This window comes from Polypterus senegalus, chromosome 2, assembly GCF_016835505.1.
Source record: "Polypterus senegalus isolate Bchr_013 chromosome 2, ASM1683550v1, whole genome shotgun sequence".
NCBI lineage: Eukaryota > Metazoa > Chordata > Cladistia > Polypteriformes > Polypteridae > Polypterus > Polypterus senegalus.
In genome coordinates this window covers 309,753,175-309,779,339 of record NC_053155.1, presented here as the reverse complement: position 1 = coordinate 309,779,339, position 26,165 = coordinate 309,753,175, and positions in this window count along the sequence as shown.

Below are 26,165 nucleotides of genomic sequence, written 5' to 3'. Positions count from 1 at the left end.
CCCAGTTAAGATTATTTTCTCATTGAGTTCCTAAGTATTTCTGTTGAGTCACTATTGCTACCTCCACGCACATTTCTGTCTCCTAAAGTCAGATATCATTTCTGTGTCTTTTTGACGCTCAGACTAAGATGGCTCTTATTATAGCGAGTAACCAAATAGTCCACCTGATTTAAATAACGGCCTTCGTCCTCACCAGAAACACGTCCTAGGAACTAGGCCCTGTAAAATCCAGAGGGACTTCCAAAGTTCCTGGTGGTTCATTGTGAATGCGCTGTGGAGCTGGTGAGTTATTAGTTTTTTGCTTATGTCCCGTGTATCCCTTGGAATTTCGCCCCTCTTGCTGCTTTTCTGACCACTTTGTTTGGATTCTTTTTTGAGGACCGTGTTCCACTTTGATTGCCTTTGTTACAGGCAATTCCATTTTCCCTTCATGGAGCTTCATTATGATTGGAATACCTTTAGTAAAGAATACATATTTTATGTTATAACTAGCTCACCCCACGGCTCTGCCCTTATGGTAGTGAAACAGGACAGCGAGGAGGACCCGGCCCGGCTCCCCACTCCTGACATCATGCTTCCCCCTCCCCTCGGCCCACTGCGTCTCTCTCGGATTTGCGGAAATAAATCAGTACTATAGTGCGATGAGTGAAATTGAAAAATCAACTGGAATATTCAAGCAAATTCTAGAAAACAATGTCAATGTATTTAAATAGCACATTTAAAACAACATAGGAATGCTGTGGCCAAAGTGTTTTACCATCTTCTTCTATAATACGCTACCGTGGCTGTTTGTTTGTCTGTCCAGGATTTTATATCACCTGTAGCTCGCAAACCGTTTGACCTGCTGACCTGAAATTTGGTACTGTCCACTTTCGGTGTGATGCTTTCTATTACCCTTTTTATTTTTATTTTATTTTAGAATCAACTCTCTGCAGCGCGCAGCTGTTAGGCCGGGTGGCCGTGCGGCACATGCGTATGTGCATCGTTCTCATTCCCTACCACCTTCGCGGCCACTTCCCCTACCTGTTCATATCTTTAATCATTCTTGAGGCAGATTGTGGTGCTTAACTGAAAAATTAGCGGCCCACTTCAACAGCCATGGACACTGTGAGAGGGACTTTAAAGTCACAGTGCTTATGGGCAACTTCAAAACACAGCAAGAGAGAAAAGAATGGCAAGTTAAGCTCATGTTAAAATTTAATACATTACAACATGGCTTGAACAGAGACAAGAGTTTTATAGCCAGGTATGAGGACTGTTTGCATCTCTCAGACTGACACAGACAACCTGACTACAGACCCACATTGTTTTGAAAAACTCAAAGAACTTTGTTGGACGGTTATCCGAAGATCTTGACCATACATTGTACTTCCCTCTCTTGTTAAATTAATCTTAGCCTGAATGAACCTATTAAGTTTTTACATTTCAGATTTATCATTTAAAGATTTACCATTGCTGTTTCTTGTCCTAGTGTGTGGATATAAACACAGGGAACTTCAGTTTCTGTATTATATCTCGCCTGAAGAAGGGGCCTGAGTTGCCTCGAAAGCCTGCATATTGTAATCTTTTTAGTTAGCCAATAAAAGGGGTCATTTTGCTTGGCTTTTCTCTGAAAAATGAAGAAAAACATACTAAGTAATTGCAACACAAAAACTAACTTAGTCAGTTTTAACGCAAAAACATGCAGACGAAAGAAGAGAAGCAGCAGGCCGCTAGGGTGGATAAAAGAAGAGCTGATCAGGGAGCAGCAACCTCTGAGCAAACGAATGGTAAATGTACAGAGAAAGAGGATGAAGACTAGGAATGGTCAAGTGTATTCACTGCATGTTATCGTGCAGTGTGCCGTTACTGGTAATAGAATAAAAGAAAACAAACAAATAACATAAATAGAAATAAAATATATGAACATAAATAAAATCTATACATATAAAGGAGAGTTGGGATCCGAGAGACTGTGTTTGTGTGTTTGTGGAGGGATGGAGAGTTAAGGCGGGTGGGGGAGTCACGTGATCATCTCCCCTCCCATTCACCTCATTTCATTCACTTCATTTCGCTCCGAGCTGAGCTCCGCAGTTAATGCAGTCTTGCCATTCTTTTTCCTTACTGTTTAGTCCTCTCTACTTTATTGATTTACTGTTTACTAGACGCAGTACTTACCGAATAGTGTTTTTTCATTTAGTTTTTCTACTTAGTGTTTCTTAGTATATTTTGGCTCCAGGAGGACAAACCAAAAATGTTGTATATAGAGAAGCTCTATAAGTCGCATGTAGATACATAATTACAGTATTCCAACTACAGCCACTGCAGCGAAGCGCACGAGGTCTGCTAGTACATAATAAAAAGAAGTAATGTTTAATAATCTCAATGAGGAAACCATCAGTGTAAACCCAATCTAAATCCGCTAAGTTGTTCTCTCATGAAAAGACAGACAGACATTGGATTTTATATATACAGTAATCCCTCGCTATATTGAGTTTCGACTTTCGCGGCTTCACTCTATTGCGGATTTTATATGAAAGCATAACTAAATATATAACGCAAATTTTTCGCTGTTTCGCGGGTTCTGCGGACAATGTGTCCTTTTTACTTCCTGTACATGCTTCCTCAGTTGGTTTGCCCAGTTGATTTCATACAAGGGATGCTATTGGCGGATGACTGAGAAGCTAGCCAATCAGAGCACGCAGTTAAGTTCTCCTGACTGAGAAGCTAACCAATCAGAGCACGCAGTTAAGTTCCTGCCTGCTGAATGCAGTGTTAACCAGGAAGTCTCGTCTCGCTCATTCAGCATCAACGTGTTTTGCTGTGTAAAGAGTTGTGCTCTTTTGTGTTTATCTTTGTGCATTAGTGATGGGAAGTTCAGATCATTTTACCGACTCGGACCTTTGAGTCTCGTTCAGCAAAATGAATGAATCATTTTTCGAGTCATTTCGTTCAATTCTGTTTCCGGCTCAGACTGCATAGGTTAAGCTTATGGGGCTGTCACGTGATGAAAGAATGACTCAAACCCGAAGACTCGAGAGATGAACTAATCAATTCTGTTTCCGGCTCAGACTGAGTTGATTAAGTGTATGGGGCGGTCACGTGATGAATGAACGACTCGAAAAACCCGAAGACTCAAAACAAGTGAATCAATTCCAATACAGAAACTATAGGAAGTTGCGCAAATGCGCATGTGCGACTGAACGAATCACTCCCACGAGACGTCTCGTTCTTCCCGAGTCACATTAAAGATTTGTTCAAAATGAACGAATCGTTCAAGAACGACCCATCACTATTGTGCATAGTCAAGCCCTTCATTATGGCTCCAAAACGATCTGCTACTGCTTCAGGGGCCGTGCCAAAGCGCAAACGGAAGGTAAACGTTTTGGATTTGTTAAAGGCTACGATTCTTTTTATTTAAAAAGTAGGAAAGGAATCTAAGATCTACGGCCGCAGTGTCCTTTTAACCAGGGTGCAAAACGAGTTGTAAGTGGATGTAATAAGGCAGTAGTCTGGATGGAATCTGCTTTAGGGATTTGGATTGAAGAAGAACAACAGCAGTGCTACACAGTCACCTGAAGTGGCTCCTTTAGAAGAGCTGTAACGCTCTTCTTTGTTGTGCAGTAAAATTAAACTCATTGTTATCGGACAAGTCATCGTGTCATTGTTGGTGAGTAACCATAATTAATTTTCTACTTACAGTACATGTACGTACGTTTAGTGTCACTGTACACACATTTACTGTATACTATTTTTCTTGTATTGTACGTATTTATTGCTGGTGGCCTGTCTATCGTAATGGCTGTAACATATGTGATATCGGAGACACTTAATATCTTTAAAATAATATTTTGGTTTTACTGTATATATAAGTGTGTTTATTTACATCATTTCAATGAATCTTACCTAATATCTAAGAGAATACAAAGGGATTATGCTGTATAACTCTGCGGGTAATATTTATCAACAGTGTGGGAGAGTTTATAAGGGCTTAAAATATATAAAAATAACCATACAAACATATGGTTTCTACTTCGCAGATTTTCACCTATCGCAGGGGGGTCTGGAACGCAACCCCCGCGATCGAGGAGGGATTACTGTATATAGAGAAGATTCAGTGCTTACCCTCATTATCAGCCAGGGTTTAACAGTGATATCCCCCTCCAGTGAGCATGAATGGAAGTGTTTCAAACTACTGTGTGTGTTTCAGAACTCTTTAGGGCTTGGGTTCATGACAGTGATGTCCGCACACCTGATAATTTAGGGTGGTCATTGTTCTGTCTCAGGTCACCGGTGTGCACTGTAAGTAGCAATGGAGGCCAAACACATCCTTGAGGTGTCCCTGTTTTCGAGTGAATGAATTCTGAAAGAAAGTCCATATTCGAATTAAGACACCAGGTAGCCATGTCTCTTTGTAGCTCAGCTGTCTATAACAGCAAGTTGGCCTCACAGGGTGAGTGCCTTAATCCAGCGTTTCTCAACCTTTAAGTATTTGCAACCTGAGTGTTCATAACAGTTTTAATTGCGCCCCCCTAAGGTTTTTTTGAAAGGAGCCCACTAATACCAATTTGTTCTTTTTTAATGAATGATATTTCATAGATGTGTATTTTATTATACCTACTTAACTTTTATCGACATTTATCTAACTCTGCATTTATTTTTTGTAGTATCAGAATGTAGTTTAAGTTAATTTGTTTTGGTTTCAATAGATGTATTTTTCATGTTTTTGATTCTTGTTTTCTTTTTTTCACATCTTTGCGCCCCCCCTTTTGTTATTTCGCGCCCCACATTTTGAGAACCACTGCCTTAGTCAAACTAACGGGCCACTCTAACAGTTTTCTACTGATCTTGAAGACAAAGGCTGCCCAACTGAGGACCACTACATGCATCCACACAAGCGTCCGGTCGTTTTCTTCTGTGACAATAAGTGACCTTGTCATCATTACGTGACGCCCTATCATTTACTGACCTGGGCAGCACCAGGCGTGAGACCCCAGCCCAGCCTAGAGAATTCGCCCCATTGCTGCCCCAATCCAGTTTCAAGGCCTCAGTTACCGTCAAAGATGGTGGTACACTCAACACAGTCTAACCAAGTCCTCCATCTCATCTTCATTTCGGGACACTATTTATTTCTTTATATCATATTTTTTTAGGATCGCCACCCCATCCAGCCACAATGTTTCCAACAAGAGGGGAACAGCAAAACCCGGAAGAGGCCGACTTCAAATGCACAGGTGCCCTGGAGAGACTGAAAGTAATTAATTCCAATCGGATCCTTTTATTTAATTTCTACATATTTATCAAGTCTCGCCGCACTACCTTTGCCGTTTCTTTTCAACTCCAAATTAAAGGCATTGGGAGTAAGCCAGGCCTTTTATCTTAGCCCTAATAAATATCGAGTAATGAACAAATGAGGGCACAACAAGCCAGGTCTGCGGCTGGTAGCCTCCTCATTCTCTCTAACACCTGGTGAAATTATTCATTAATTCAACGAGCTCATTTTAAAAGCAGCAGTTCAAAGGCTCCGCGGATTGTGGCGCAAGGTGTTCAAGACTAAAGTGCACTTCAGTTCTGGCTGGAGCCGAGAGAGCCATTTCCTGCAAGATGAAGCGCCTCGCAAAGCAATACACGAGCTATGATTTCTTTACTTCTTGCATTTATTTTCAAAGGTGAAGCCAGCGCCGGCGAATTCAGGCGAGCTTCATTCATTAAGTTCTCGGGCGTGCTGCTTTTTTTTCTCTGAGATCATTAGAAACCTTTAAAATATCGTTAGGCCGATGCTCCTTTGTCACGGGGTGCCTAAGCGTGCAAAACAAAGCCCCTTTTTCAAGGAATTTCACTGTGCGTCGTTCACAAATAGTCCGAGGCTTCCGAAAACAAGGGCAGCCCCCGTGGGGTTGATTGTCTGCCCGCCGTTGAAGAAGTCGGCCGCTACGGAAGATTCGGAGGGATCGTCAGCTGAGTGTTTAACTGGGATAAGGTGGTCACTGATGGCAGAGAGGAGAGGCCTGGAGAAGACGAAGAGGGAGACCGGGAGGACTGAGGGCGCGGGTCTGTGTCCGTGAGAGGTGTGTAGTGTAGGGTACAACACGGGTGAAAAGTGGGTACACTTAACACAAGGAATATCAAAAACATTACCCTGGGTAAACTGGCACCTGTGGTAATGAGCTGTGGGTAAGAATGAGATTGCGTTATACGAGTGGCAGAGACGAGGTTTCTTTGAAGGGTCACAGGGTTGACACAATTCGGGAGAGCTTCGGAGAAGAGAAACAAGCAAGAAAGTATTTGGGGGCACCTTGTGGCCAACAAGATGAGAATCGAAAAGAATGTGTGTTAATAGCGCAAAAGCTCAGTCTTTGTGTCATAAGCTCAGGTAGACAGCACAAGATGGCGTTTCCTGGATTTATGCAGGCATTCCCCGTGTGATAAGAATGAGACAGATACAGCAAAAAGGTTTGGGGCAGACACCCATATATTATGCCCTGGCTGCAAAAGGTTCATTTTTAGGAGTTGTGTTCAGGTTGAAGTCCAAAACAGAACTGACTCAGGCTGGATAAAATGGTGGCTTTAAAGGCCGTGACAGGAAGTGATGTCCTCTGGACCAGAATCGGAAGTGATGTCGCCGGGACCGGAAGTGACGTCATCCGGACCACTGGAACCAGAAGTGGCTCCATCAATGACACCGGAATCAGAAGTGATGTCATCAATGCCGCCAGCACCTAGTAAGATTTCTGCAGAGGATGGAGAAAGCGAGTTAGTGAAGCTCACCACCCCCTGGTCTGGCGTGGTATTACTATTATTTAAGCCCTCTAGGTGCCTCCCATGTGCACGTGTGTGACACCCGGAAGTGACATCATAGATTGGACAGTGTCAGTCTTACTTTCTGCAGGGGGTGGGGAGAAGAGAGATCATTATTATGCAGCGCCACCTCGTGTCTCGGTTGAGAATTACAGTCACCCCAGCCCTTAAGCTGTTTCCCATTCGACACGCCACTTGTCAAGATCGAGAAGAGCCAATTGAGCTGGTTTGGACATGTTGTAAGATTGCCCCCGTTGGGTGGCTTCCCCTCATGCTGCTTCGAAACACATCCCACTGGGTGGAGACCCCAGGACATGCAAAAGGAATCTCTCAACTGGCTTGGGAAGACCTGGGAGTTCTCTGGAGTTGGTAGGCGGGAAGAGCAAAGTCTTGGTTGACCTGCAGTCATTGTGACCCTGACTAGGAAAATTGAATATGAAGAGGAGATGCTTGAAGTGCAAGGGAGCAGGCAAACATGCTGCTTAAAATTCAAACTGGGTTCATAAAATAAGAGGCAAATTATCTAGTGAGCAAAAAAAAAAAATCAGAGGTCAAAAGATAGAATTGGACAGGCTGTGATGCACGCAAAGTAAATTATTAAAATTTATTTAAAAGCTTGGATGTCTAATTCTGTGAGTAGTCATCTGAAGTAGGTGGAGAGTGATGGCATCACATGTCACATGATTTTCTACCTGCCTAGCAACAATAAGCAACATGGCATTTGGTTTGACATTCTTACAGTTGTTTGTGCAAAGAAGTCCTCCCTATTTTAGTCGACTGCACCTTCTTTAGTCTCCACTATGTGTCCCCGAATATGCCGCATGTCTGGTAACATGGATCTTCATATATGGCCGGCACTGTCCATTCGATTCAAGGCAACATGTGCTTTGGGGATAAGCAAGTTGTGTCTCTTCAAAGGAAATACTTTTATCTTTTGACAAAAACCAAAACACCACCCAGAATCAGAACTCCACATCAGAATTACTGCTACTTTTAAGTTGTCTCTCACTTTGGCCTTCTTTAAATGGTCTTAAAGCTCAAACGCTCAGTGTGAGTGATCACCTTTTATATCATGGACGACATAAAATCACAGCTCACATAACGTGATAACAAGCCTAATCAACACAGTAAAACACCAAAAATGAAACATTTAGCTGTTTGATAAATTATGAACATACAGGAGAGAAATATTTCATCTAGTCAACCCACCTCTATGATAGATAGATAGAAAGACATTACATAATAGATAGATAGATAGATATGAAAGGCACTATATAATAGATAGAGAGATAGATATGAAAGGCACTATATAATAGATAGAGAGATAGATCGAAATAAAAGGCACTATATAATAGATAGATAGATAGATAGATAGATAGATAGATAGATAGATAGATAGATAGACATTACATGATAGATAGATAGATAGAAAGACATTACATAATAGATAGATATGAAAGGCACTATATAATAGATAGATAGATATGAAAGGCACTATATAATAGATAGATAGAAAGGCACTACATAATAAATGCATAGATTTCTCCAGCCTTTGGAGTTTTTTTTTTCTCCAGCCTTTGGAGTTTTTTTTTTTTTTCTGTCCACCCTGGCCATCGGACCTTACTCTTATTCTATGTTAATTAATGTTGACTTATGTTTATTTTTTATTGTGTCTTCTATTTCTCTATTCATTTTGTAAAGCACTTTGAGCTACATTTTTTTGTATGAATATGTGCTATATAAATACATGTTGATTGATTGATTGATTGATATGAAAGGCACTATATGATAGATAGATAGATAGATAGATAGATAGATAGATAGATAGATAGATAGATAGATAGATAGATAGATAGATAGATAGAATTCTATTTTTTCCCAGGAGAAAATATGTTTTTTTACAGAAGCCCTTTAAATAAATAAATAATACGTAGGTATATATAAACTCATATTTTTATACACACTATGGTTTGAACACACACCAGAGTTACTAGAAAGGAAGGAATGACTAGAAAGTACCATTGAGGAGCTATGCAGGCGTATTGCTGTTGGTGTAAAGGACCCCCTGTCACTTTTCCTAACACACTTCTACTGAATGATCCATTGGCTGAAAGTTCTCAGTGTTGTGTCACAGAGAGGATGTGCAGCATCGTTGATAATGACACTAAGGTTTGTTTTAATTCTCTCCTTTGCTCTGACCTTCAGGGAGTCCAGGGTGCATCCCATAACGGAGTCTGCCCTTTTAATTAGCTTGTTGATTTGGTGGCCTCTCCTGAATTGATGTCACCAGCCCAGCACACCACACCGGCCATCACAGATTTGTTAAAGATGTGAAGGATGTCACTTCCCACATTTAGGAAACACAGCCTTAATGTGGAAGAATAGCCTGCTCTGCCCTTTCTTTTCTATTTCCTCTGTGTTATGAGAACCAGCCAAGCCTGTCATTGATGTGCACCACAACTACATCTACTCCTTAAATTCTGACCGGACACAGAGGCTCTCTGGAGCAGCATAAGTCAATAAACTGTTTGATGTTTTATTAAGTTGCAGACACTTCTCTTTGCACCAAGAAACATAGCTCTCCCCCTGACTCCTCTCCTCTGTGCCATCCCCTTTATCAATACACCCCATAAGTGCAGAATCATCTGGGAATCTTTGCAAGTGACCTGACCTGCTGTTATATATAAATTGTCAAGCATGCGCATCAGAGGATCTCCTCACCGGCTCGACCGAGGTTTGTAATACCCATTGAGATAAGAGGGGGCGCCGTCGCTCACATTGTTTGCTTTTCCTTCTCTCCCCGCAGCACCGTGAGGGCACTTAGCCCCGCCCCTTCTGGTCCCCCTACCATAAGAAGGAGGCGTCTTTTTGAGAAGAACAACCCACCAGACAGACCTCCTTAGCAAAGAGACCCTGATCCTATGACTAAAATCGAGCCTTTTTTGTTTATTTGTATGCCCAAGGACAAGACGTCTAAAGCCACCAGGCGTTTGTTTTATGGTTCAGCTCTTGTTGATTTAGATGGGACGAACCAACTGGCGTCTTAGATTTTTTCCTCAAGACCTATCATTCCTGCACTTGCCCACAGTATAGATATAGAAATAAATATAGATATAGATATACACCTGTAGTGCCTCTGGAGCAAACTATGGAGTCATGTACTTGAAGCAGAAACCCTGACAAGCATTAAGAGGTACCTGGGCAGCAAGACATGGGGTTAGCTAAACGACCCCAATGGACTCGATGGCCTCCTCTCGTTTGTCACATTTCTTTCACACCCACATGACGCGGAGTAAACTCACCAGGGTGTGAAGCCTGAAGTCCCTCTGTTCCGTATGTCTGTTTGCTTTGCGATCTCCCTGAGTTATGATGGTGCCTATTGTGAAAGGCGCTATACTGTATAGAAGCCATAATGGTTTCTGAAGGCCGCCGCATGCTGCTGCAGCCAGTTCCCTTCGAAAGCCCTTCGTGTGCCGCCCCTGTAAGAGAAGCCGAGTTCATTTTTGTTCTTTTCAGTCGGCTTTTAATGAGCCTGATAACATCTCGCATGTAGGTCATTAATTTTTTATCCTGGGCCATGTGAAGAGTGGTGGCTTGTGAGCAGAGCGGGACGAGCGACCGCACCAATTTGTTCCACTTGCTGCCGCTGATCTTCCCGGATCGCCAAGTGCGCGCCTGTGAGAATTAGCAGAGGTCAAATATCAAATTAAACCAGTCGCCCGGGTTAATGAGCCATGGCGCTCAGATTATGGGGCTCGGTGAGGTTGGCCTTGTCTTGCTGTCCAAACATACTTGTGTGTATCATATGCCAGTTCCTGTAAATTAGTTTAATTTTTAATATTTTAATTAAGTAATAAATGAGTAATAGGCAGCAGCAGCAGCAGTGGTGGCGGCTACAGCAACTGGGTGAGCTGGTTGTCTGCCTTCTGGCTTTTTTAGCTCAGCACTACCGCTTTCTGAGGGGTCTCACGAGGCCGCACCGTGATGGGAGAAGCTTGATGAACGTATTTGTGTGCCGTCAGAGCTTGGCTGCCAGCTGGCATTGCAGAAAATAAACCTGGAAGCGGCGAGGGCTCTGCCTGCCATGCAGAGAAATGAAACTGAAGAGTCCAGAATGACGGGAGTTTGCAGACGGCTTTGGAAAAGGAACCAAGGCTGGCAGGGCTGAACTTGGCCGTTCCTGGTGAATGTGGTGCCCTCCTTCTGAAGAGTCTCACTCATTTCACATGCATGTGAGCGGCCTACTCTAGCTGAAGGAGCCGAGAGCAGATTGGCATGCAGACGCGGGGTCCAGCCTTCTCTCCTCTGACTTTTAGATTAACCTGATCTCGCTGTTTGCCATTCCCTCCTTGAGTGTCGCTTGTCCACAGAATAAAATGTGATTTCTAAACAGCTTCACTACCCTCGTACACCCAGAGACCTGCCATACCACACAGAATGCTGGCCTCTCCAGATCTCACGGTGCTCTGATTGTGCGACATTGGCCAAGTGGTGACCTTATCTGTAGCTTGTGACACCGTGTCCGGTATAAATTGTCACTTTATTCCCTTTTTCTGTATTAATGCAGGCCATTTCAGCAGCAAGTGGCATTTGGTGTACTAGACCCCCTAAACCAGTGGTCTCGAACTCCAGTCCTGGAGGGCCCCAGTGGCTACAGGTTTTCATTCTAACCCTTTTCTTAATTAGTGACCTTCCTGGCGGTCAACTTAAAACCTGCCACACTTTCTGTTTCCAGTCAGTCGGATGTTGGACTCGAACCCGTACACGTCTTTGCAACTTTATTTGCCTTTTGCAACCAGGGCTCAAGTATACTGGTGGCTGCCCCAGACCTTTTTCTGTGTATATTTTACAATATATATAGCTGCCTAGAGTCTGGTATGGCCTTTTACCCCCGTAAGTTAACATGAGATGGGATCTTCATAGCTTTTTCTGTTGAACAGAATATTAATTAAGACAGGGAGGAAATAGTCTTACTGCTAGCATGGACGTTTAGACATGTTTGCAAATATACTCAGCAAAAAAAGAAACGTCCCTTTTTCAGGACTGTGTATTTCAACAATAATGTTTTAAAAATCCAAATAACTTTACAGCTCTTCATTGTAAAGGGTTTAAACAATGCTTTCCATGCATGTTCAATTAACCATAATCAAATAATTAACATGCACCGGTGGAATGGTCGTTAAGACCTTAACAGCTTACAGAAAGTAGGCATTTAAGGTCACAGTTCTAAAAACGCAGGACACTAAAGAGACTTGTCTACCGACTGTGAAAGATGCCCAGGGTCCCTGCTCATCTGCGTGAACGTGCATTAGGCATGCTGCAGGGAGGCATGAGGACTGCTGATGTGGCTAGGGGCAATAAATTGCCATGTCCGCACTGTGAGACGCCTAAGACAGCGCTACAGGGAGACAGGAAGGACAGCTGATCATCCTCGCAGTGGAAGACCACGTGTAACAACACCTGCACAGGATCGGTACATCCGAATATCACACCTTTGTGACAGGTACAGGATGACCACAACAACTGCCCGAGTCACACCAGGAACACACAATCCCTCCATCAGTGCTCAGACTGTCCGCAATAGGCTGAGAGAGGCTGGACTGAGGGCTTGTAGGCCTGTTGTAAGGCAGGTCCTTACCAGACATCACCAGCAACAACGCCGCCTATGGGCACAAACCCACCTTCACTGGACCAGACAGGAGTGGCAAAAAGTGCTCTTCACTGATGAGTCACGGTTTTGTCTCACCAGGGGTGATGGACGGATTCGTGTTTATCGTCGAAGGAATTGAGCACGTCTGGGACCTGTTGGATCGCAGGGTGAGGGCTAGGAAATGTCCAGGAACTTGCAGGTGCCTTGGTGGAAGAGTGGGGTAACATCTCACAGCAAGAACTGACAAATCTGGTCCAGTCCATGAGGAGGAGATGCACTGCAGTACTTCAAGCAGCTGGTGGCCACACCACATACTGACTGGTACTTTTGATTTTGAGCCTCCCTTCATTCAGGGACACATTGTGAAACATTTTTAGTTTATGTCTTTTGGTGTTGACTCTTTTAGTGTTCATACAAATATTTACACATTAAGTTTACTGAAAGTAAAAACAGTCAGAGGACTTTTCTTTTTTTGCTGAGTGTAGGAGATGGCATACAGTTTTCTGACCGCGTTTAACGTGCCTCAAGTATGACTGTATGGCCAAACTTAGATAAATGAAACAAGACATGTAAGCCTTAAACAGAACTTTTCTTAAACGGGAACTTTTTCTTTTCTTTAATGCCAGTTTTTCCTCTTTTTTTGTGTGAACTGTTTTGCTAAGAAATTTTACTAAATCTTTTAAAACAAAGATATCTGGTCTGTGGAATTATCTGAGCACGCGTCACACAGGTGCCTGAATTATCTTATGAATCAAACTAAAAGCTTCAGAAGTTAACATTTTGAATAAACTGAGCTACAGAAGTCTGTGTGCAGCACACAGTCTAATTGAAATGTCTCAAGAACAAGGTTAATTTCCTGACACATTTCCTTGAGGAATAAACACACTAAATCAACAACATTAGTCTACCGGGAGCTGAGTCCCTAAATGTGGACAGACAGGCAGACATGACAGTGACAGCAGGTGCTTTCGAACCCACCAAATGAGCTCCAGAGCACAAGCATAGCATAGAGAACTGGGCCGCTGGCAAACCGATAGATGAGAAGAGTCAGGCCTGAGCTCCTGACATGTCAGATGACTTTCTCATGGTCATGTTTTTATTTTTTTTTTCCCAATACAACAGGGTGAAGGATGAAGGGGGGCAGGGGTGCAATGCCAGGTGGGTGGGGTAGCAAGCAAGATTTAGATTCGGGCATGCTAGACGTCACTAATCGGGTGGGAAAAAGAGCTGAAGCACATGCATATTAACCTGATAAGTATCGGGAGTCGCCACTGCCCAAACTATAGGTAGACTAGCGAAGCCGCCGTAGCATACGGCGGTGTAAGAATAGGAACGGAAAACGAAGATGAAATAAATACTCCATGAAAGACGCAGTTGCGAATAGGTGTTTTGGTGGAGATGACAGATAATGAGTCGAAAAATCAAACCCTAGAAAAAGCCACGTACAACTGACTGTGGCTGAAGACTGCTTGTTAGAATTATTGTGAAGAGTAAACAGCATGTGGGCATGAGGAAGGCCACGCTTCTGAAATTCGACTACGTAAATATAATCAATAACAACCCCAAAAAGATGTTGTTGTAGAATGCATCTAAGTAATTCCCACGGCTTAATCCAAAAGACTTGTACTATAATATCAGGTCTGCGCTCCGGTCTTTGGGTATCCGACAGTGCATGTAGAATTTCCGGCCAAGCAGGATTACATGTGAAAGTGATAAATAAATGAGGCTTTCCGAATTTATGTAGTATGGCCATGGCATCCTGATCGTTTTGTTGCATGTATCTTGGACTTCCTGGAAATGTGGATGGTAATATGATCGTTTTGCCTACACGTATGTTGTTATTTTCAGTGTTTTCTTGCAGTGCATCTGATAGTCCTTTGTATTGTTCCACGCGCAGATCTTGTTGATGTAATCTGAGATAGCTGAGACGCGCGCCCTCTGTTTTAACATACGCATCTACGACGTACTGTCGGAATAGTTTGCCGCTGGAGTGCAAAATACTACGTGTATTCTTCATTGCTAATCTGTACACGTAAAATTGGCATTGAGTAAGCCTTATTCGTTTGCCGGTTCTTTATCGGGAACATGTTGTAAATCTTTTGTGCCAGCCAATGTCTCCGTAAGGGAATAAAAGTGGGTAAACCATAGGATCAGAATTCATATTGAGCGAGGAAATCTGTTTACAGGAGTTGCTTAAGGGATAGATGCAAATTGATTTCATGCATGTGTTTGTATGATTTAGAGAAGGGGTTGATGGTTCTGAGCATGGAATCTAGCTGGAGAAGTACATTGTCGCCGAATGCAGAGTTTGCTTTATTTTGTGCTTCAGTAGCTTGTCGAGAAATGCCATGTCGGCTGCTTGGGGGCGGGACCGGATTTTAAGAGGAATCGCTGGCAGCTTGGGGAAGGGTTTGGAAGTGGATGAATAGGAATCGAGAAATCCCGTGAAGGCTGTGTGTGGGCGGTACCGGTTTTGCAGTGGAAGCAGGACGAACCAGAAGAGAAATATATATAAGAGATGGATAGATAGATAAGATACTTTATTAATCCCAAGGAGAAATTCCCATACTCCAGCAGCATCATACTGATAAAGAACAATATTAAATTAAAGAGTGATAACAATGCAGGTATAACAGACAATAACTTTGTATAATGTTAACGTTTACCCCCGCCAGGTGGAATTGAAGAGTTGCATAGTGTGGGGTCTCCTCAGTCTGTCAGTGGAGCAGGATGGTGTCAGCAGTCTGTGGCTGAAGCTGCTCCTCTGTCTGGAGATGATCCTGTTCAGTGGATGCCGTGGATTCTCCATGATTGACAGGAGTCTGCTCAGCGCCCGTCACTCTGCCACGGATGTCAAACTGTTCAGCTCTGTGCCTACAATAGAGCCTGCCTTCCTCGCCAGTTTGTCCAGGTGTGTGGCGTCCCTCTTCTTTATGCTGCCTCCCCAGCACACCATTAAACCTCTCGACTAGACCATCGGTTTGAGGATGATACACTGCGGTCTTTAAGTGTTTTATTTTAAGTAACTTGGCTGTCTCCCTGAATGTCTCCGAGGTAAAAGGCATCCCTTGATCCGTAAGAACGTCTTTAGGGATGCCATAACGTGCAAAGACCCCTACAAGTTAACATGCGATTGCCTTAGATGTAGCTGAGCTCAAAGGAACAACCTCTGGATATCGGGTCGCATAATCCACAAGAACTAATATATAATTATTCCCTTGGGCTAAGGGCTCTAGGGGTCCTACTATTTCGTCCCCAATTCTTTCAAAGGGGACATCAATCAAGGGCAGGGGAATAAGAGGTGTTTCAAGTGACACTCTGGACAAGAGATACAAAAGTGTTGAACCTCCTTATTAATTCTCAGTGTGAGACTTGCCCGGACACCACCAGTCGGAGATCTTTATAAATTGCACACGTTTATTAAACATTAATAAACACGGTCCCACCACTACACACAATGCACTCAGCAATAATCACCCCAATAAATCTGTTTCTCAGTCCTTGGCCGCCTTTTCTCTCCTCCTGGGAGCTTTGTCCTGCTCCCACTCTTGACTCTGGCTCCCAGATTGCTGGAAGGTGACACCTTTTATTCCTGCCCGGATGTGCTCCAGGTGTCTGATGACGTCCTTCCGGCAGCACTTCCTGGTGTGGTGGAAGTGCTGCCCTTTGCCCCGGAAGCACTCCGGGTGTCCCTGGCAGCTTCCTCCGCCATCTTGCCGAGTGTGGCGGAAGTAACTATTTCCGAGTCCTATGAGGCTTAAGGTGCCCCCTGGCGGTGGCCACAGGCCCCAAAAGGCCAGAAGCTCTTTGTTCTTCTCCCATGGTCCTCACCTGCTCCAGGGCAGTTGCCCCCTCGTGGCCCGGAAGCTATTCTTGCGACTTTCTAGTTCTTTTTGGCATCCCTGCCGGGTCAGAACCCCAGTCGTCTGTGACACCGGCCAATAGACTCAGAGCTTCATACGCTCAAGTGTTTTTTCAGTACCCAAATTGCCCCTTAGGTGGTGGGCGTGTGCCAATTCACAGACCTCCCGCCGATAGGTTTGTGGGATTAACAACAGCTTCCGCACCACCCCCTCATGCTCCGTGACCTGATATAATAGATCATTCTCTATGACAAAGTGAGGACCCTGTGGCATGGGCTGATGAGTGCATTGGCCATTGATGAGCGCCACTGCACTTTTAGCAAATTTCAGGGAGTCATCATTCCATTGCTCCCTTTTAACTTCTTTAAATTGAAAGTGAATCTCGGAGAGAGTGTCCAGTCTGACCTCAAGGTGTTGGGTTTCGTCGAAGCACTGGGAGATGACGTTTCTGCCTGTGACGATCCAGAAACCTCTCCCATCCACCTCATGGTCATCTGTATCTCTCTGCGCCAGCTGATTACATGGAATGGAGACAGCTTGAGATGGGTCATTCCCGTCTATAACCAGGCCTAAATTATGTTTGGGAGTAGTCATTACTATACTGCATTTATTGTTAGACCAGTCCTGCCCTAGAATCACAGGAAAAGGTGGATTCGGAAGGACCGCTACTGGGAATTTCTTCTTTCCTCCATGGCTGATAAAACATAGGGCAGTTTTATATTGTCAGATTTCTCCGTGTATACAAGTTATACTGGTCTTTACTTTCACCTGCTGTCACGTTAGTACATATCAGCAATCAACAATGGAAACGTTGCTGCCAGAATCAAAGAGTGCTTCGACTTTAAATCCATTGACAATCACTACTTCCATATGCGATATCCTCAGGGGGTTTGTAAGTGCACATAACCCTCCCTTCTCTCTCCACCTGCATTCCTCCTCATTCCCAAATAAGTTGCACACCCATGGGTCCAGGGACTTCGGAACAGGCTCCGGCTTGAAAGGAAGAGGCATATTCAGTAAGATGTAATCCTCATAGTGTCCGCTAAAGGTCCGTTCTGCTCTCCTGGATTGCGAGGCCGTCCTAGATGTTTCAATGAGCTTGATGAGCTCATCCATATTTTGAAATTCTCCTTAGACTGGCTGGGTGAAATGCTCAGGAAGGAATCTGAGCAAAAGAAAACAGGCAACCTGTTGAACTATCTGGACGGTGGAACACTCAAATGGCCTTAGCCAAAGTGTCACATTCTTCCAGAGAGCAAAGGCTTGCTCCTGAGTCAACTGCTCTGGGTTAAATGTCCAGTATTTTATTTATCTCACTTGCTAGTCTGAGGGTGTCCCACATTTAGCTAGGGTCTTAACCCTAGTGGGGGGGAACAGCTCTCTCGTCTGAGAGAGCATAATAAGCCCCCTTCACTTCCCCCATAGGAACCTGCCCACTCCTGTGTGTCTCTCCCATACTCTCCTTTTTAGATAGCGCAGTTATATATATTGGGAGTGGAGCCTGCATCAGGTCCTTCTGGACCATGGAATGAACCCCCCTACTTGGAAACTTGGCCTCAGTACTCTCCCACCTGGCACATTTTTAGGTCCTGTCCCTGTTTCTTCTGGGCTTCTGAGATCCTGCCGACTACGCCAGTGTCACAATAACAGACTGAAGACATTGAAAAGGTTTTGGGCAGTCACCCATATATTGCGCCCTGGCTGCAACAGGTTAATTTTGAAGAGATGTTCAAAACAGAACTGCACTGAAAGAGAAAATGTGATGGCTTTAAAGGCCAGGACAGGAAATGATGTCATCGGAACAGGAAGTGATGTTACAAGGGACCGGAAGTGACATCATCAACAGTCCCGGAAACTGAGGTGACGTCTTTGGGACCAGAACTGACTTTTCAATGGTGCCGGTACTGGAAGTGATGTCATCAATGGTGCCGGGGCCTAGTGGGATTTCACATGGATGGTCTGCAGAGGATTGAGAGAGAAAGTCAGTGCAGCTCGCCACCCCCTGGTCTGGTGTGGTACTACTATTATTCAGGCCCTCTAGCTGCCTCCCAATCGCACATGTGTGACAATAGATAGATATGAAAGACACTATATAATAGATAGATTAGATAGATATGAAAGACACTATATAATAGATGGGTAGATATATCTTCTGTAACTAAGCATTTCACTACAATTTGCACTTTGTGTTTAATTGTATGTAGCAATAAAATTAGATTTTATTTGATTATTATCAATTTTTCTCATTTTCCCCACTATATCATATAAAGAAATAATTTGACAGAAACCTTGTGTTTAAGCTGAAACCCTAATTGCCGCTCATGTGAGCGTGTTACTCCTCACTTGTCCTCATGTGTCCTTGTCCATCCTCGGTTATGAACTATGATGTTAAGATCCTCCGGTTAAGGCAGGGTGGCCATGGCTGTATGGCTCGTATTCACCACTGCCCCTCTGTTTCCCAATTTACTCTAAATAAATAAAACACAATTGATAACATCAGGCTCCTGCATGGAGAGAGAGAAGAAAACATTTATGTGCGTCTCTATAGACACGCAACTCACGTTATGCTGCATGCAGCACAGGACGTGGCAAACACACACCATTTGCTGATATTCAGACTTACAAAGCAAACGATGCGCCTTCATGCCTCCATACTTCTTGCACTGTGTGCATATATACAGTGGCCTCCTTAATGTTTGGGACAACAACACACTCTTCTGTTTTTCTTGCGTTGTCAGCTCTGAACAGTGTGACCACAATGTCTCCAAATACCCTTCAAAGAAAGTCTGGAATGTGTCCTTTAATCACAACATGTGAATTGTTTGATTTGTAAATTTAAACTGTGGAGCACTGGAGGAAATCAAAGAACAAAATGTGTCTTTGTCCCAAACTTTATGGAGGGCTCTGAATATGTAAGTGTCCTAAGCAAGACGCTTCTTTTGTTTAAGTTCCAATAAAGCCAAATTAAAAATAATCCAAAAGCTTGTTCTGCCTCGAGGCAGAAGGTGCGCTTATTGAATTACTCCAAGATCAGGTGCCTGCAATATGTAGTCACGTAAAATGAGATTCGGGTTTGTATTACACTGTGAGTACGACAAGACAATTTAGGAGAAAATGCTTAAAAGAAAAAAAAAAAGCAATACGCAATTATACGTTCATGTCAAACATTAACTTTGAACCCCTCTACAAGGGGTACAAGCAGCAGAAGAACTGGTCCCGTGGTTGAGGTCACTGCCATGATTAAAAAAATCTCTCAGGCCCCCTTTTTGTTTGAAGAGTGTGAAGTAGCCATCAAAATGTCCGGGTTACTAAATCGCTAACGCCCTGGAGGAAGGTTACCTCATCTTTCTCTCTGGGAAGGAAGGAGAAAATGGAGGAGGAGGTAATGCATTCTGCCTTCACTTTCTCACCCGTGCTAATAAAGGTGTGCCTCTCCTCGCCCTGCAAGATGATCACTCTTTCTCGTTCCATCCTGGTGGTGCCCATCCCCTCAAAACATTTCTCTTTAACCCGAACATGTGGGCTACACTGCAGATGTAACGATGCTGAAAGGCTGCTGCCCAACTTAAACCCTCACGTCAGGAGACTGAGGAGCTGGAAAGGAAGAAATCGAGTCGAACTCCAATCACAATAAAAGACTTTTTCTTTTTTTTTTTCCTCTTTCTTTTTTGCTTATGAGCTACATTTATCCGTTTTTACATCCTGAGTCCTAAATATTTCATAAAAAATGTAACAAAAGAGCCACTCCATTGATCCGGCCCCGTCTAAAATGTTTTCTTAAGCGCGAAAGTGAAAGTGTATAATGCCAGCGGCTTTCCATAAGAGCTTTCCCGCAGAGAGCTCAATTCTAGAATCTGCCGATCAATGAAGTGAGTGCAACGGCAAAGCGGATGCATTTGTCACCTTCCACGGCGTCACCTCCAAATTCACGTTTTGGAGGCTTAAAAGCAAAAGAGCCCTTTATTGATTTGCAGATTTGGATGATTTAATAAAATAAACAATCTTTCCAAATTTCTACCAGTCACTCGGGGGTGACATTTCCTCCCACGGTAGCCGTCTGGCACGTGGCATTGTCGTCATCGGAGTGCTTGGTGGTGGGTGAAAGCTGCTCTAGAGCTCCGAGCGAGTCAGGGAGGTGGGCAGATGTAACGACTCATTTAGGGTGGGTTAGTCAGCTTTACTGACCTCAACGTGAATATTTATTTATTTTTTTATTATACTTTATTAATCCCGAAGGAAATTACTTGGTTTTTTGCATACCCCTTGGGGTCAGAGTGCAGCGCCCCTGGAGCAACTGAAGGTTAAGGGCCTAGCTCAAGGGCCCAGCAGAGTAGCATCTCTTTTGGCAGTGGCGGGGATTCGAACCAGCAACCTTCAGGATACCAGTGCAGATCCTTAGCCTCAGAGCCAGCCATCACTCCGCCGCAGAGTGTTTACCCCCGCGGGTGCACAAAGTGGCCAATGTTTTTGACTCGAAAGGAAGTGGCCATTAGAAGAGTTGTGATGAGGCCCAACAAGCTCATCCACTTAGAGTGTCTAAAATAACATCGAGGCAACATTTGCAGGTCCCTAAAGTCCTACTGTTCACCACATTACTTCATAATAATAAAAAATAATAAAAAAAAACGATTAATTACGTTTATATAGCACTTTTCCCAACACTCAAAGCACTTTATAAAGACAGAGGGGAACCACTTCAAACACCAGGATGAGGTGACGGCAGCCATTTTGCACCAATATGCTCGCCACACATTAGAAATGAATTGGTGAAAGAGGTAATTAGTCAGTTAGAGACAGGGGGTGATTAGGGGGCCAGAATAACCAGGCTGTGGTGGGCAATTGAGCCAGGACATCAGGATACACCCTACTCTTTATGACCACTGAGAGTCAGGACCTCGGCTTCATGTCTCATTAGACGGATGGCACATTTTTTACAGCACAGTGTCCTCGCCACTGCACTGGGGGCATTGGAGTTCACGATCAGACCACTGGGTAAGTGCCCCATGCTGGCTTCACCAACACCTCTTCCAGCAGCATCCCAAGCTTTTCCTAGTTTGGTCTCCCATCCAAGTACCGGAATGGGCCTGAACAAGCTTAGCTTCAAGATGGATGGCCTCTGCTGAAGTGCAGGTGGTATCACTGCTGTAATTTTTAATATTATTGAATTATTTATTAGATGAGATTAGATTAGATTAGATTAGATTAGATAAACCTTATTAATTCCATGGAGAAATTCAGATACATACAGCTGCAGAAACATAAAAAAAAAAACTTAGATGCAGAGTCACAGGACATAAAATGCAGGCAATCAATTAATCAATCAATCAGTCAATCAATAAATGTACAGTATATTGTGCAGATATTTGAAAATGAATGAGTACATCAGGAGGAATCCGTGAATTGCATCAGAATAGCGGGCAGAAAAGACCCCCAGGGGTGCATTTTAGCACACCATGGTGGAAAGCCAAAAGTGTGCCTCCTTCAGGGGCTGGAGGGGATTTTTCATGATATTATCCAATTTTGCCCCCATCCTCTTTTCTACAGCAGCTTTCAGTTTGTCCAGGGTTGGCCTGGTGATGGCACAGCCTTTCCTGATAAGTTTGTTCAGGCGTCGTGTGTCTTTTAAGCTCAAGTTGCTTGCTCAAGAGACTACAGTATTGAACACCACACTGGCTACTGACTGGTAGAACATTTCCGGCCACTTGTTGCACACATCAATAGACCTGAGTCTCCTTGGGACAATGAAAAAGAAATTGAAAAGGAATTCATCAGCAGCCAAAACAGGCCACTCATTATGAAAAAGGTTAGAATGAAGACCTACAGCCACTGCGCCCCTCCAGGACTGGAATTTGAGACCACTGCCTTAGGAAGTCCAGTCTGCTCTGGCCCTTCTTGTGGTCAGACCAATCCAGTTTGATACTCATGTGAACCCCCAGGTACTTGTAGTTCTGCACCACTTCCACATCTTCCCCCTGGATGGTGACTGGTATCAGAGGCTTGTGTAATAATGTATTCCAGGTGTCTGTGGTTCTTGGCGTAGAGAAAACCTTTCTAACATCAAAATCTTCCCTTAAATTTCCAAATGTGTCCCAAAGTTCTTGTAGTTGTAGAATTTATTTAGTTTTGCATGCAGTTTTGGTCTTGGGATACAAAAAACACTAGAATAAGTCCAGAGAAGAGTGACTAGGCTGATTCAGGGCTCCAGGGGACGAGTTATGATGAAAGATTAAAAGAGCTGAGCCTTTACAGGAGATGAAGAACAGACATCAAGTGTTTAACATGATGACAGGAATTAGTCCAGTGGATTGACGCTGTGATTTTAATCTAAACCAGCCATCCTACCTGCCAGAAATCTAAAGAATCAGCATAGACCTCAGTGTTAATGTTTGCAGTGCATCATGCCATGCAGATCCCCCTCTCTGCTTGAGCCTTGTCGTGGTGGGGAGGCTTCTGTGTCTTGATGACCCCTGAGAGCTAACCCAGTGAGGTTTTGCCCGTGGTTGGTTCAATTCAAGCTAGGCAGGTTTCAGGAAGGAGGCCTGATGAGATTCAGCACCTTGTCCTCCTGGTTGGGTATGGGAGCAAAAACCCAACTCTGTAAATGTTACAGAAACAATAACGAATGCTACAGTTGGCAGTATGACTACTTCTGATGAGAGCCCACAGTAGGAAATCAGAGGTACGACAGAGAACATTAGAACACTCTAGACGAGAACAGGCCATTCAGCCCAACAAAGCTCGCCAGTCCAATCCACTTATTTCTTCCAAAAATCATCGTCGAGTCTTGAAAGTCCCTAACGTCTTACTGTCTACCACACTACTTGGTATTTTATTCCAAGCGTCTATCGTTCTTTGTGTAAAGAAAAACTTCCTCCTGTTTGTGCAGAATTTAGAAAGTCTACTCAGGCCCAAAACTAAGATCTGCCTAGGAATGTGGAATGGCCGCACCATGTTTGAAACATCCAAAACAGTGCAGGTCATCAGCGAGATGAGGAGGCTCAGGTTGGACATTCTTGGGATTATGGAATGTCGATGGACGGGCTCTGGACACCGTATGAATAGTGATGGATCAGTAATCCTGTACTCTGGACACGAAACTCAACACATCCGTGGTGCGGCCCTCATAGTTTCAAAAGTGAAGGTCAATCAACAGCTTGTTGGAATTGGAGCCATTGAGCGACAGGCTGATCAGAGCACGCTTCAAGTCCAACCACCAATGCTAGGCACCAACAAACGAGGCAGATGAGGAGGATAAAGATGACTGGTATGAGGCCCAGGTTACAACAAGCATTCACTGAAGTCCCTTAACATGATATGCTACTGATGGGAGAAATGAACCAGATGGTTAGAGCTGACAATACCGACCATGAGAGAGCTATGGGAAAGCATGGATGTGGTGTTCCGAATGACAGCAGTAAACATCTTGCTGATTTCTGTATGGACAATAACTGTGTAATTTGTGGTACCATCTCCCCACATAAAAACATCCATAAGCTAACATGAAAGTCGCCTGGCGGTTCCACTACCAGCCAGATCGACCCTATCTTGATCAATAGAAAGTGGCGCGGTTCCCTTCTTGATGTCCGTGTTTGCCAGACTACTCACCACAGCCATGAAGGTTAAGCTTAGGAAGCTGGTCAAACAGAAGGAGCAGAGGAAACATTTTGATGTCGTCAAGCTCAAGAGCCTAAGTACCACCCAAGGGTTTGTTGTGGAACTGAGAAATTGCTTTGCTGCTTTGGCTGAAGAATCCAACGTGGAACCCGATATCAAAACTGAATGGGAGTCCATTAAGAGAACGTACAGTACGTCGATACAGCTAACCAAAGTCTTAGGGTTTAGAAAGAGGAAAGGCAAGGAGTGGATTACACCCGGCAGAAAACTGAAGAAAGGAAATGACTGAAGGCCAAGATGCAAAGCTCTGAGAGCAGCTCAATGAAGCCTACAAGAGTAAAGATAAGGGGGCACCAGGAGAGACAAGAGAGCCTGAGAGGTGAGGCTGAGCATGCTACTGCAAGAGGCGCCTACAAGCAGGGGCGGACTAGCCATTAGGGCATTTGGGCAATGTCTGGGGGGCCGCAGACTCTGGTCTGGTCATGGGCCGACCATTTTATGAAATAAATTTTATGCACTGGTTACTGTTTGACATTAAAATTAATTTCCTAAACTACTAAACATTATCTGTCTGGTACTGTGATTTACGTATATAGTCCTATAATATACTGTATTATGTCATCAAGTTATTTTAGTTGTCAGTACACAACGTTGCAGCAAAAAATCTGGTCAAAACTGCCTTTTGCCGATTTCTGTTTCGATATCGCTACATTTCGGTTAGCATATACATTAATGGAATTTATTTTATCTCATATCTAGTATTTAAATTCTTCGGTACTAATAATTAGTTTAGATTATTTATTATGCATTTTATTGTTCTCTGGTCATCGGCGTGAGCGATAATTAGTGGTTTTCAGCTGCGATTATTAGTATGATGAAATAAAGTTACAAAGCACAGGATAGGAATTTTTCAAATTAGGACAGAACATTTATACTTTACTGTTAAATTAATGGAATATTTCAATCATGCGAGGTTTTCATTATAACCTCGGTTATAATTTATTCCATTGTAAATGAGCAGTTTGATTATCGAGTTGAAAATAATTGTTTCACACCTGTAATCACTTACTTTGCTTTAGGCTACCTAACCGCCTATATGGGTAATTATTTGTCCTTGAATTAAGTAAAGTTCTATTAATACCCACTCATGACCTCGTCCTCGTTTGACCTCGTATCACTGTCGTTCATTTCGGCCATTCAGCATCTGCTGCAAAATATGGATGAAGCAAAACAGATGAGGAGAAAAGGTGGGGCTCAGAAAGAACGTGATCAAAAGAAAAAGAAATTGGCGCAAAGTGCTTCAAAGGGCAGAAACCTTGTGGATCTGTTCAAAGGTACTAGTACTGGCCCCCAGCCAGACGGGCCTGGTGAAGCCAGCGAACAAGGGGATGAAGAAATGGATTCGGTATCTACTGTTCATGAGCAATCACCAGAGCAATCAGAAGATGAAGCTGGACCATCAGCAGGTTTAGTGGAACATTTCAGTTTAGATAGAATTCATATCATAGGCTCACAGAAAGTAGTGACCCGTGTACTCATCACAAATTTTAAGAAAATTACAATGAATAATGGGCTGAGTGGGTCGACCTCGTCACCTCACTCGTTGAAGGATGACCGGACTGGTTTTGAGACCCAGTCTGCTCCTGCCTACAAGATCATTTATTTATAAAGCACATTTTCATACAAATGGTGTAGCTCTAGGTGCATTACAAGATGAAGAAAGAAAAGTTTATATGAAACAAAAATAAGATTAGGGTTAGGGTTAGGGGCAGTGTTAAGTAATAAAGAATAAAGTAAAGTCTGATGGACAGGAGGACAGAAAAAACAAACAAAAAACTCCAAATGGGCTGGAAAAAAAATAACAAAATCTGCAGGGGTTCCAGGGCCATGAGACCACCCAGCAGCCACTGGGTATTCCACCTAACATAAATGATCTCAATCAGTCCTCATGTGAAAGAATTAGATGATGATGATGATGATGGTCATGAGGACCTCTAGCCTTCAATCCATTAATGGAGGGACTGCTTAGCACTCTGATCAGGTGGTGATGGCGCTGATTGCCACCACAGAATACCGGATAAAGAACAGCAGAGAAAGTAGGGGTTAGTACGGATTGTGGAGCCAAGAAAAAAATGATAATAATAAACAATAAATAATAATGCATTTACGGAATATAAGGGTTACGCTAAAATGAAACCATGAGAAAGCTGTGTTAAAGTAATGAGTTTTTAGCAGTTTGTTGAAGTGCTCCACCGTATTAG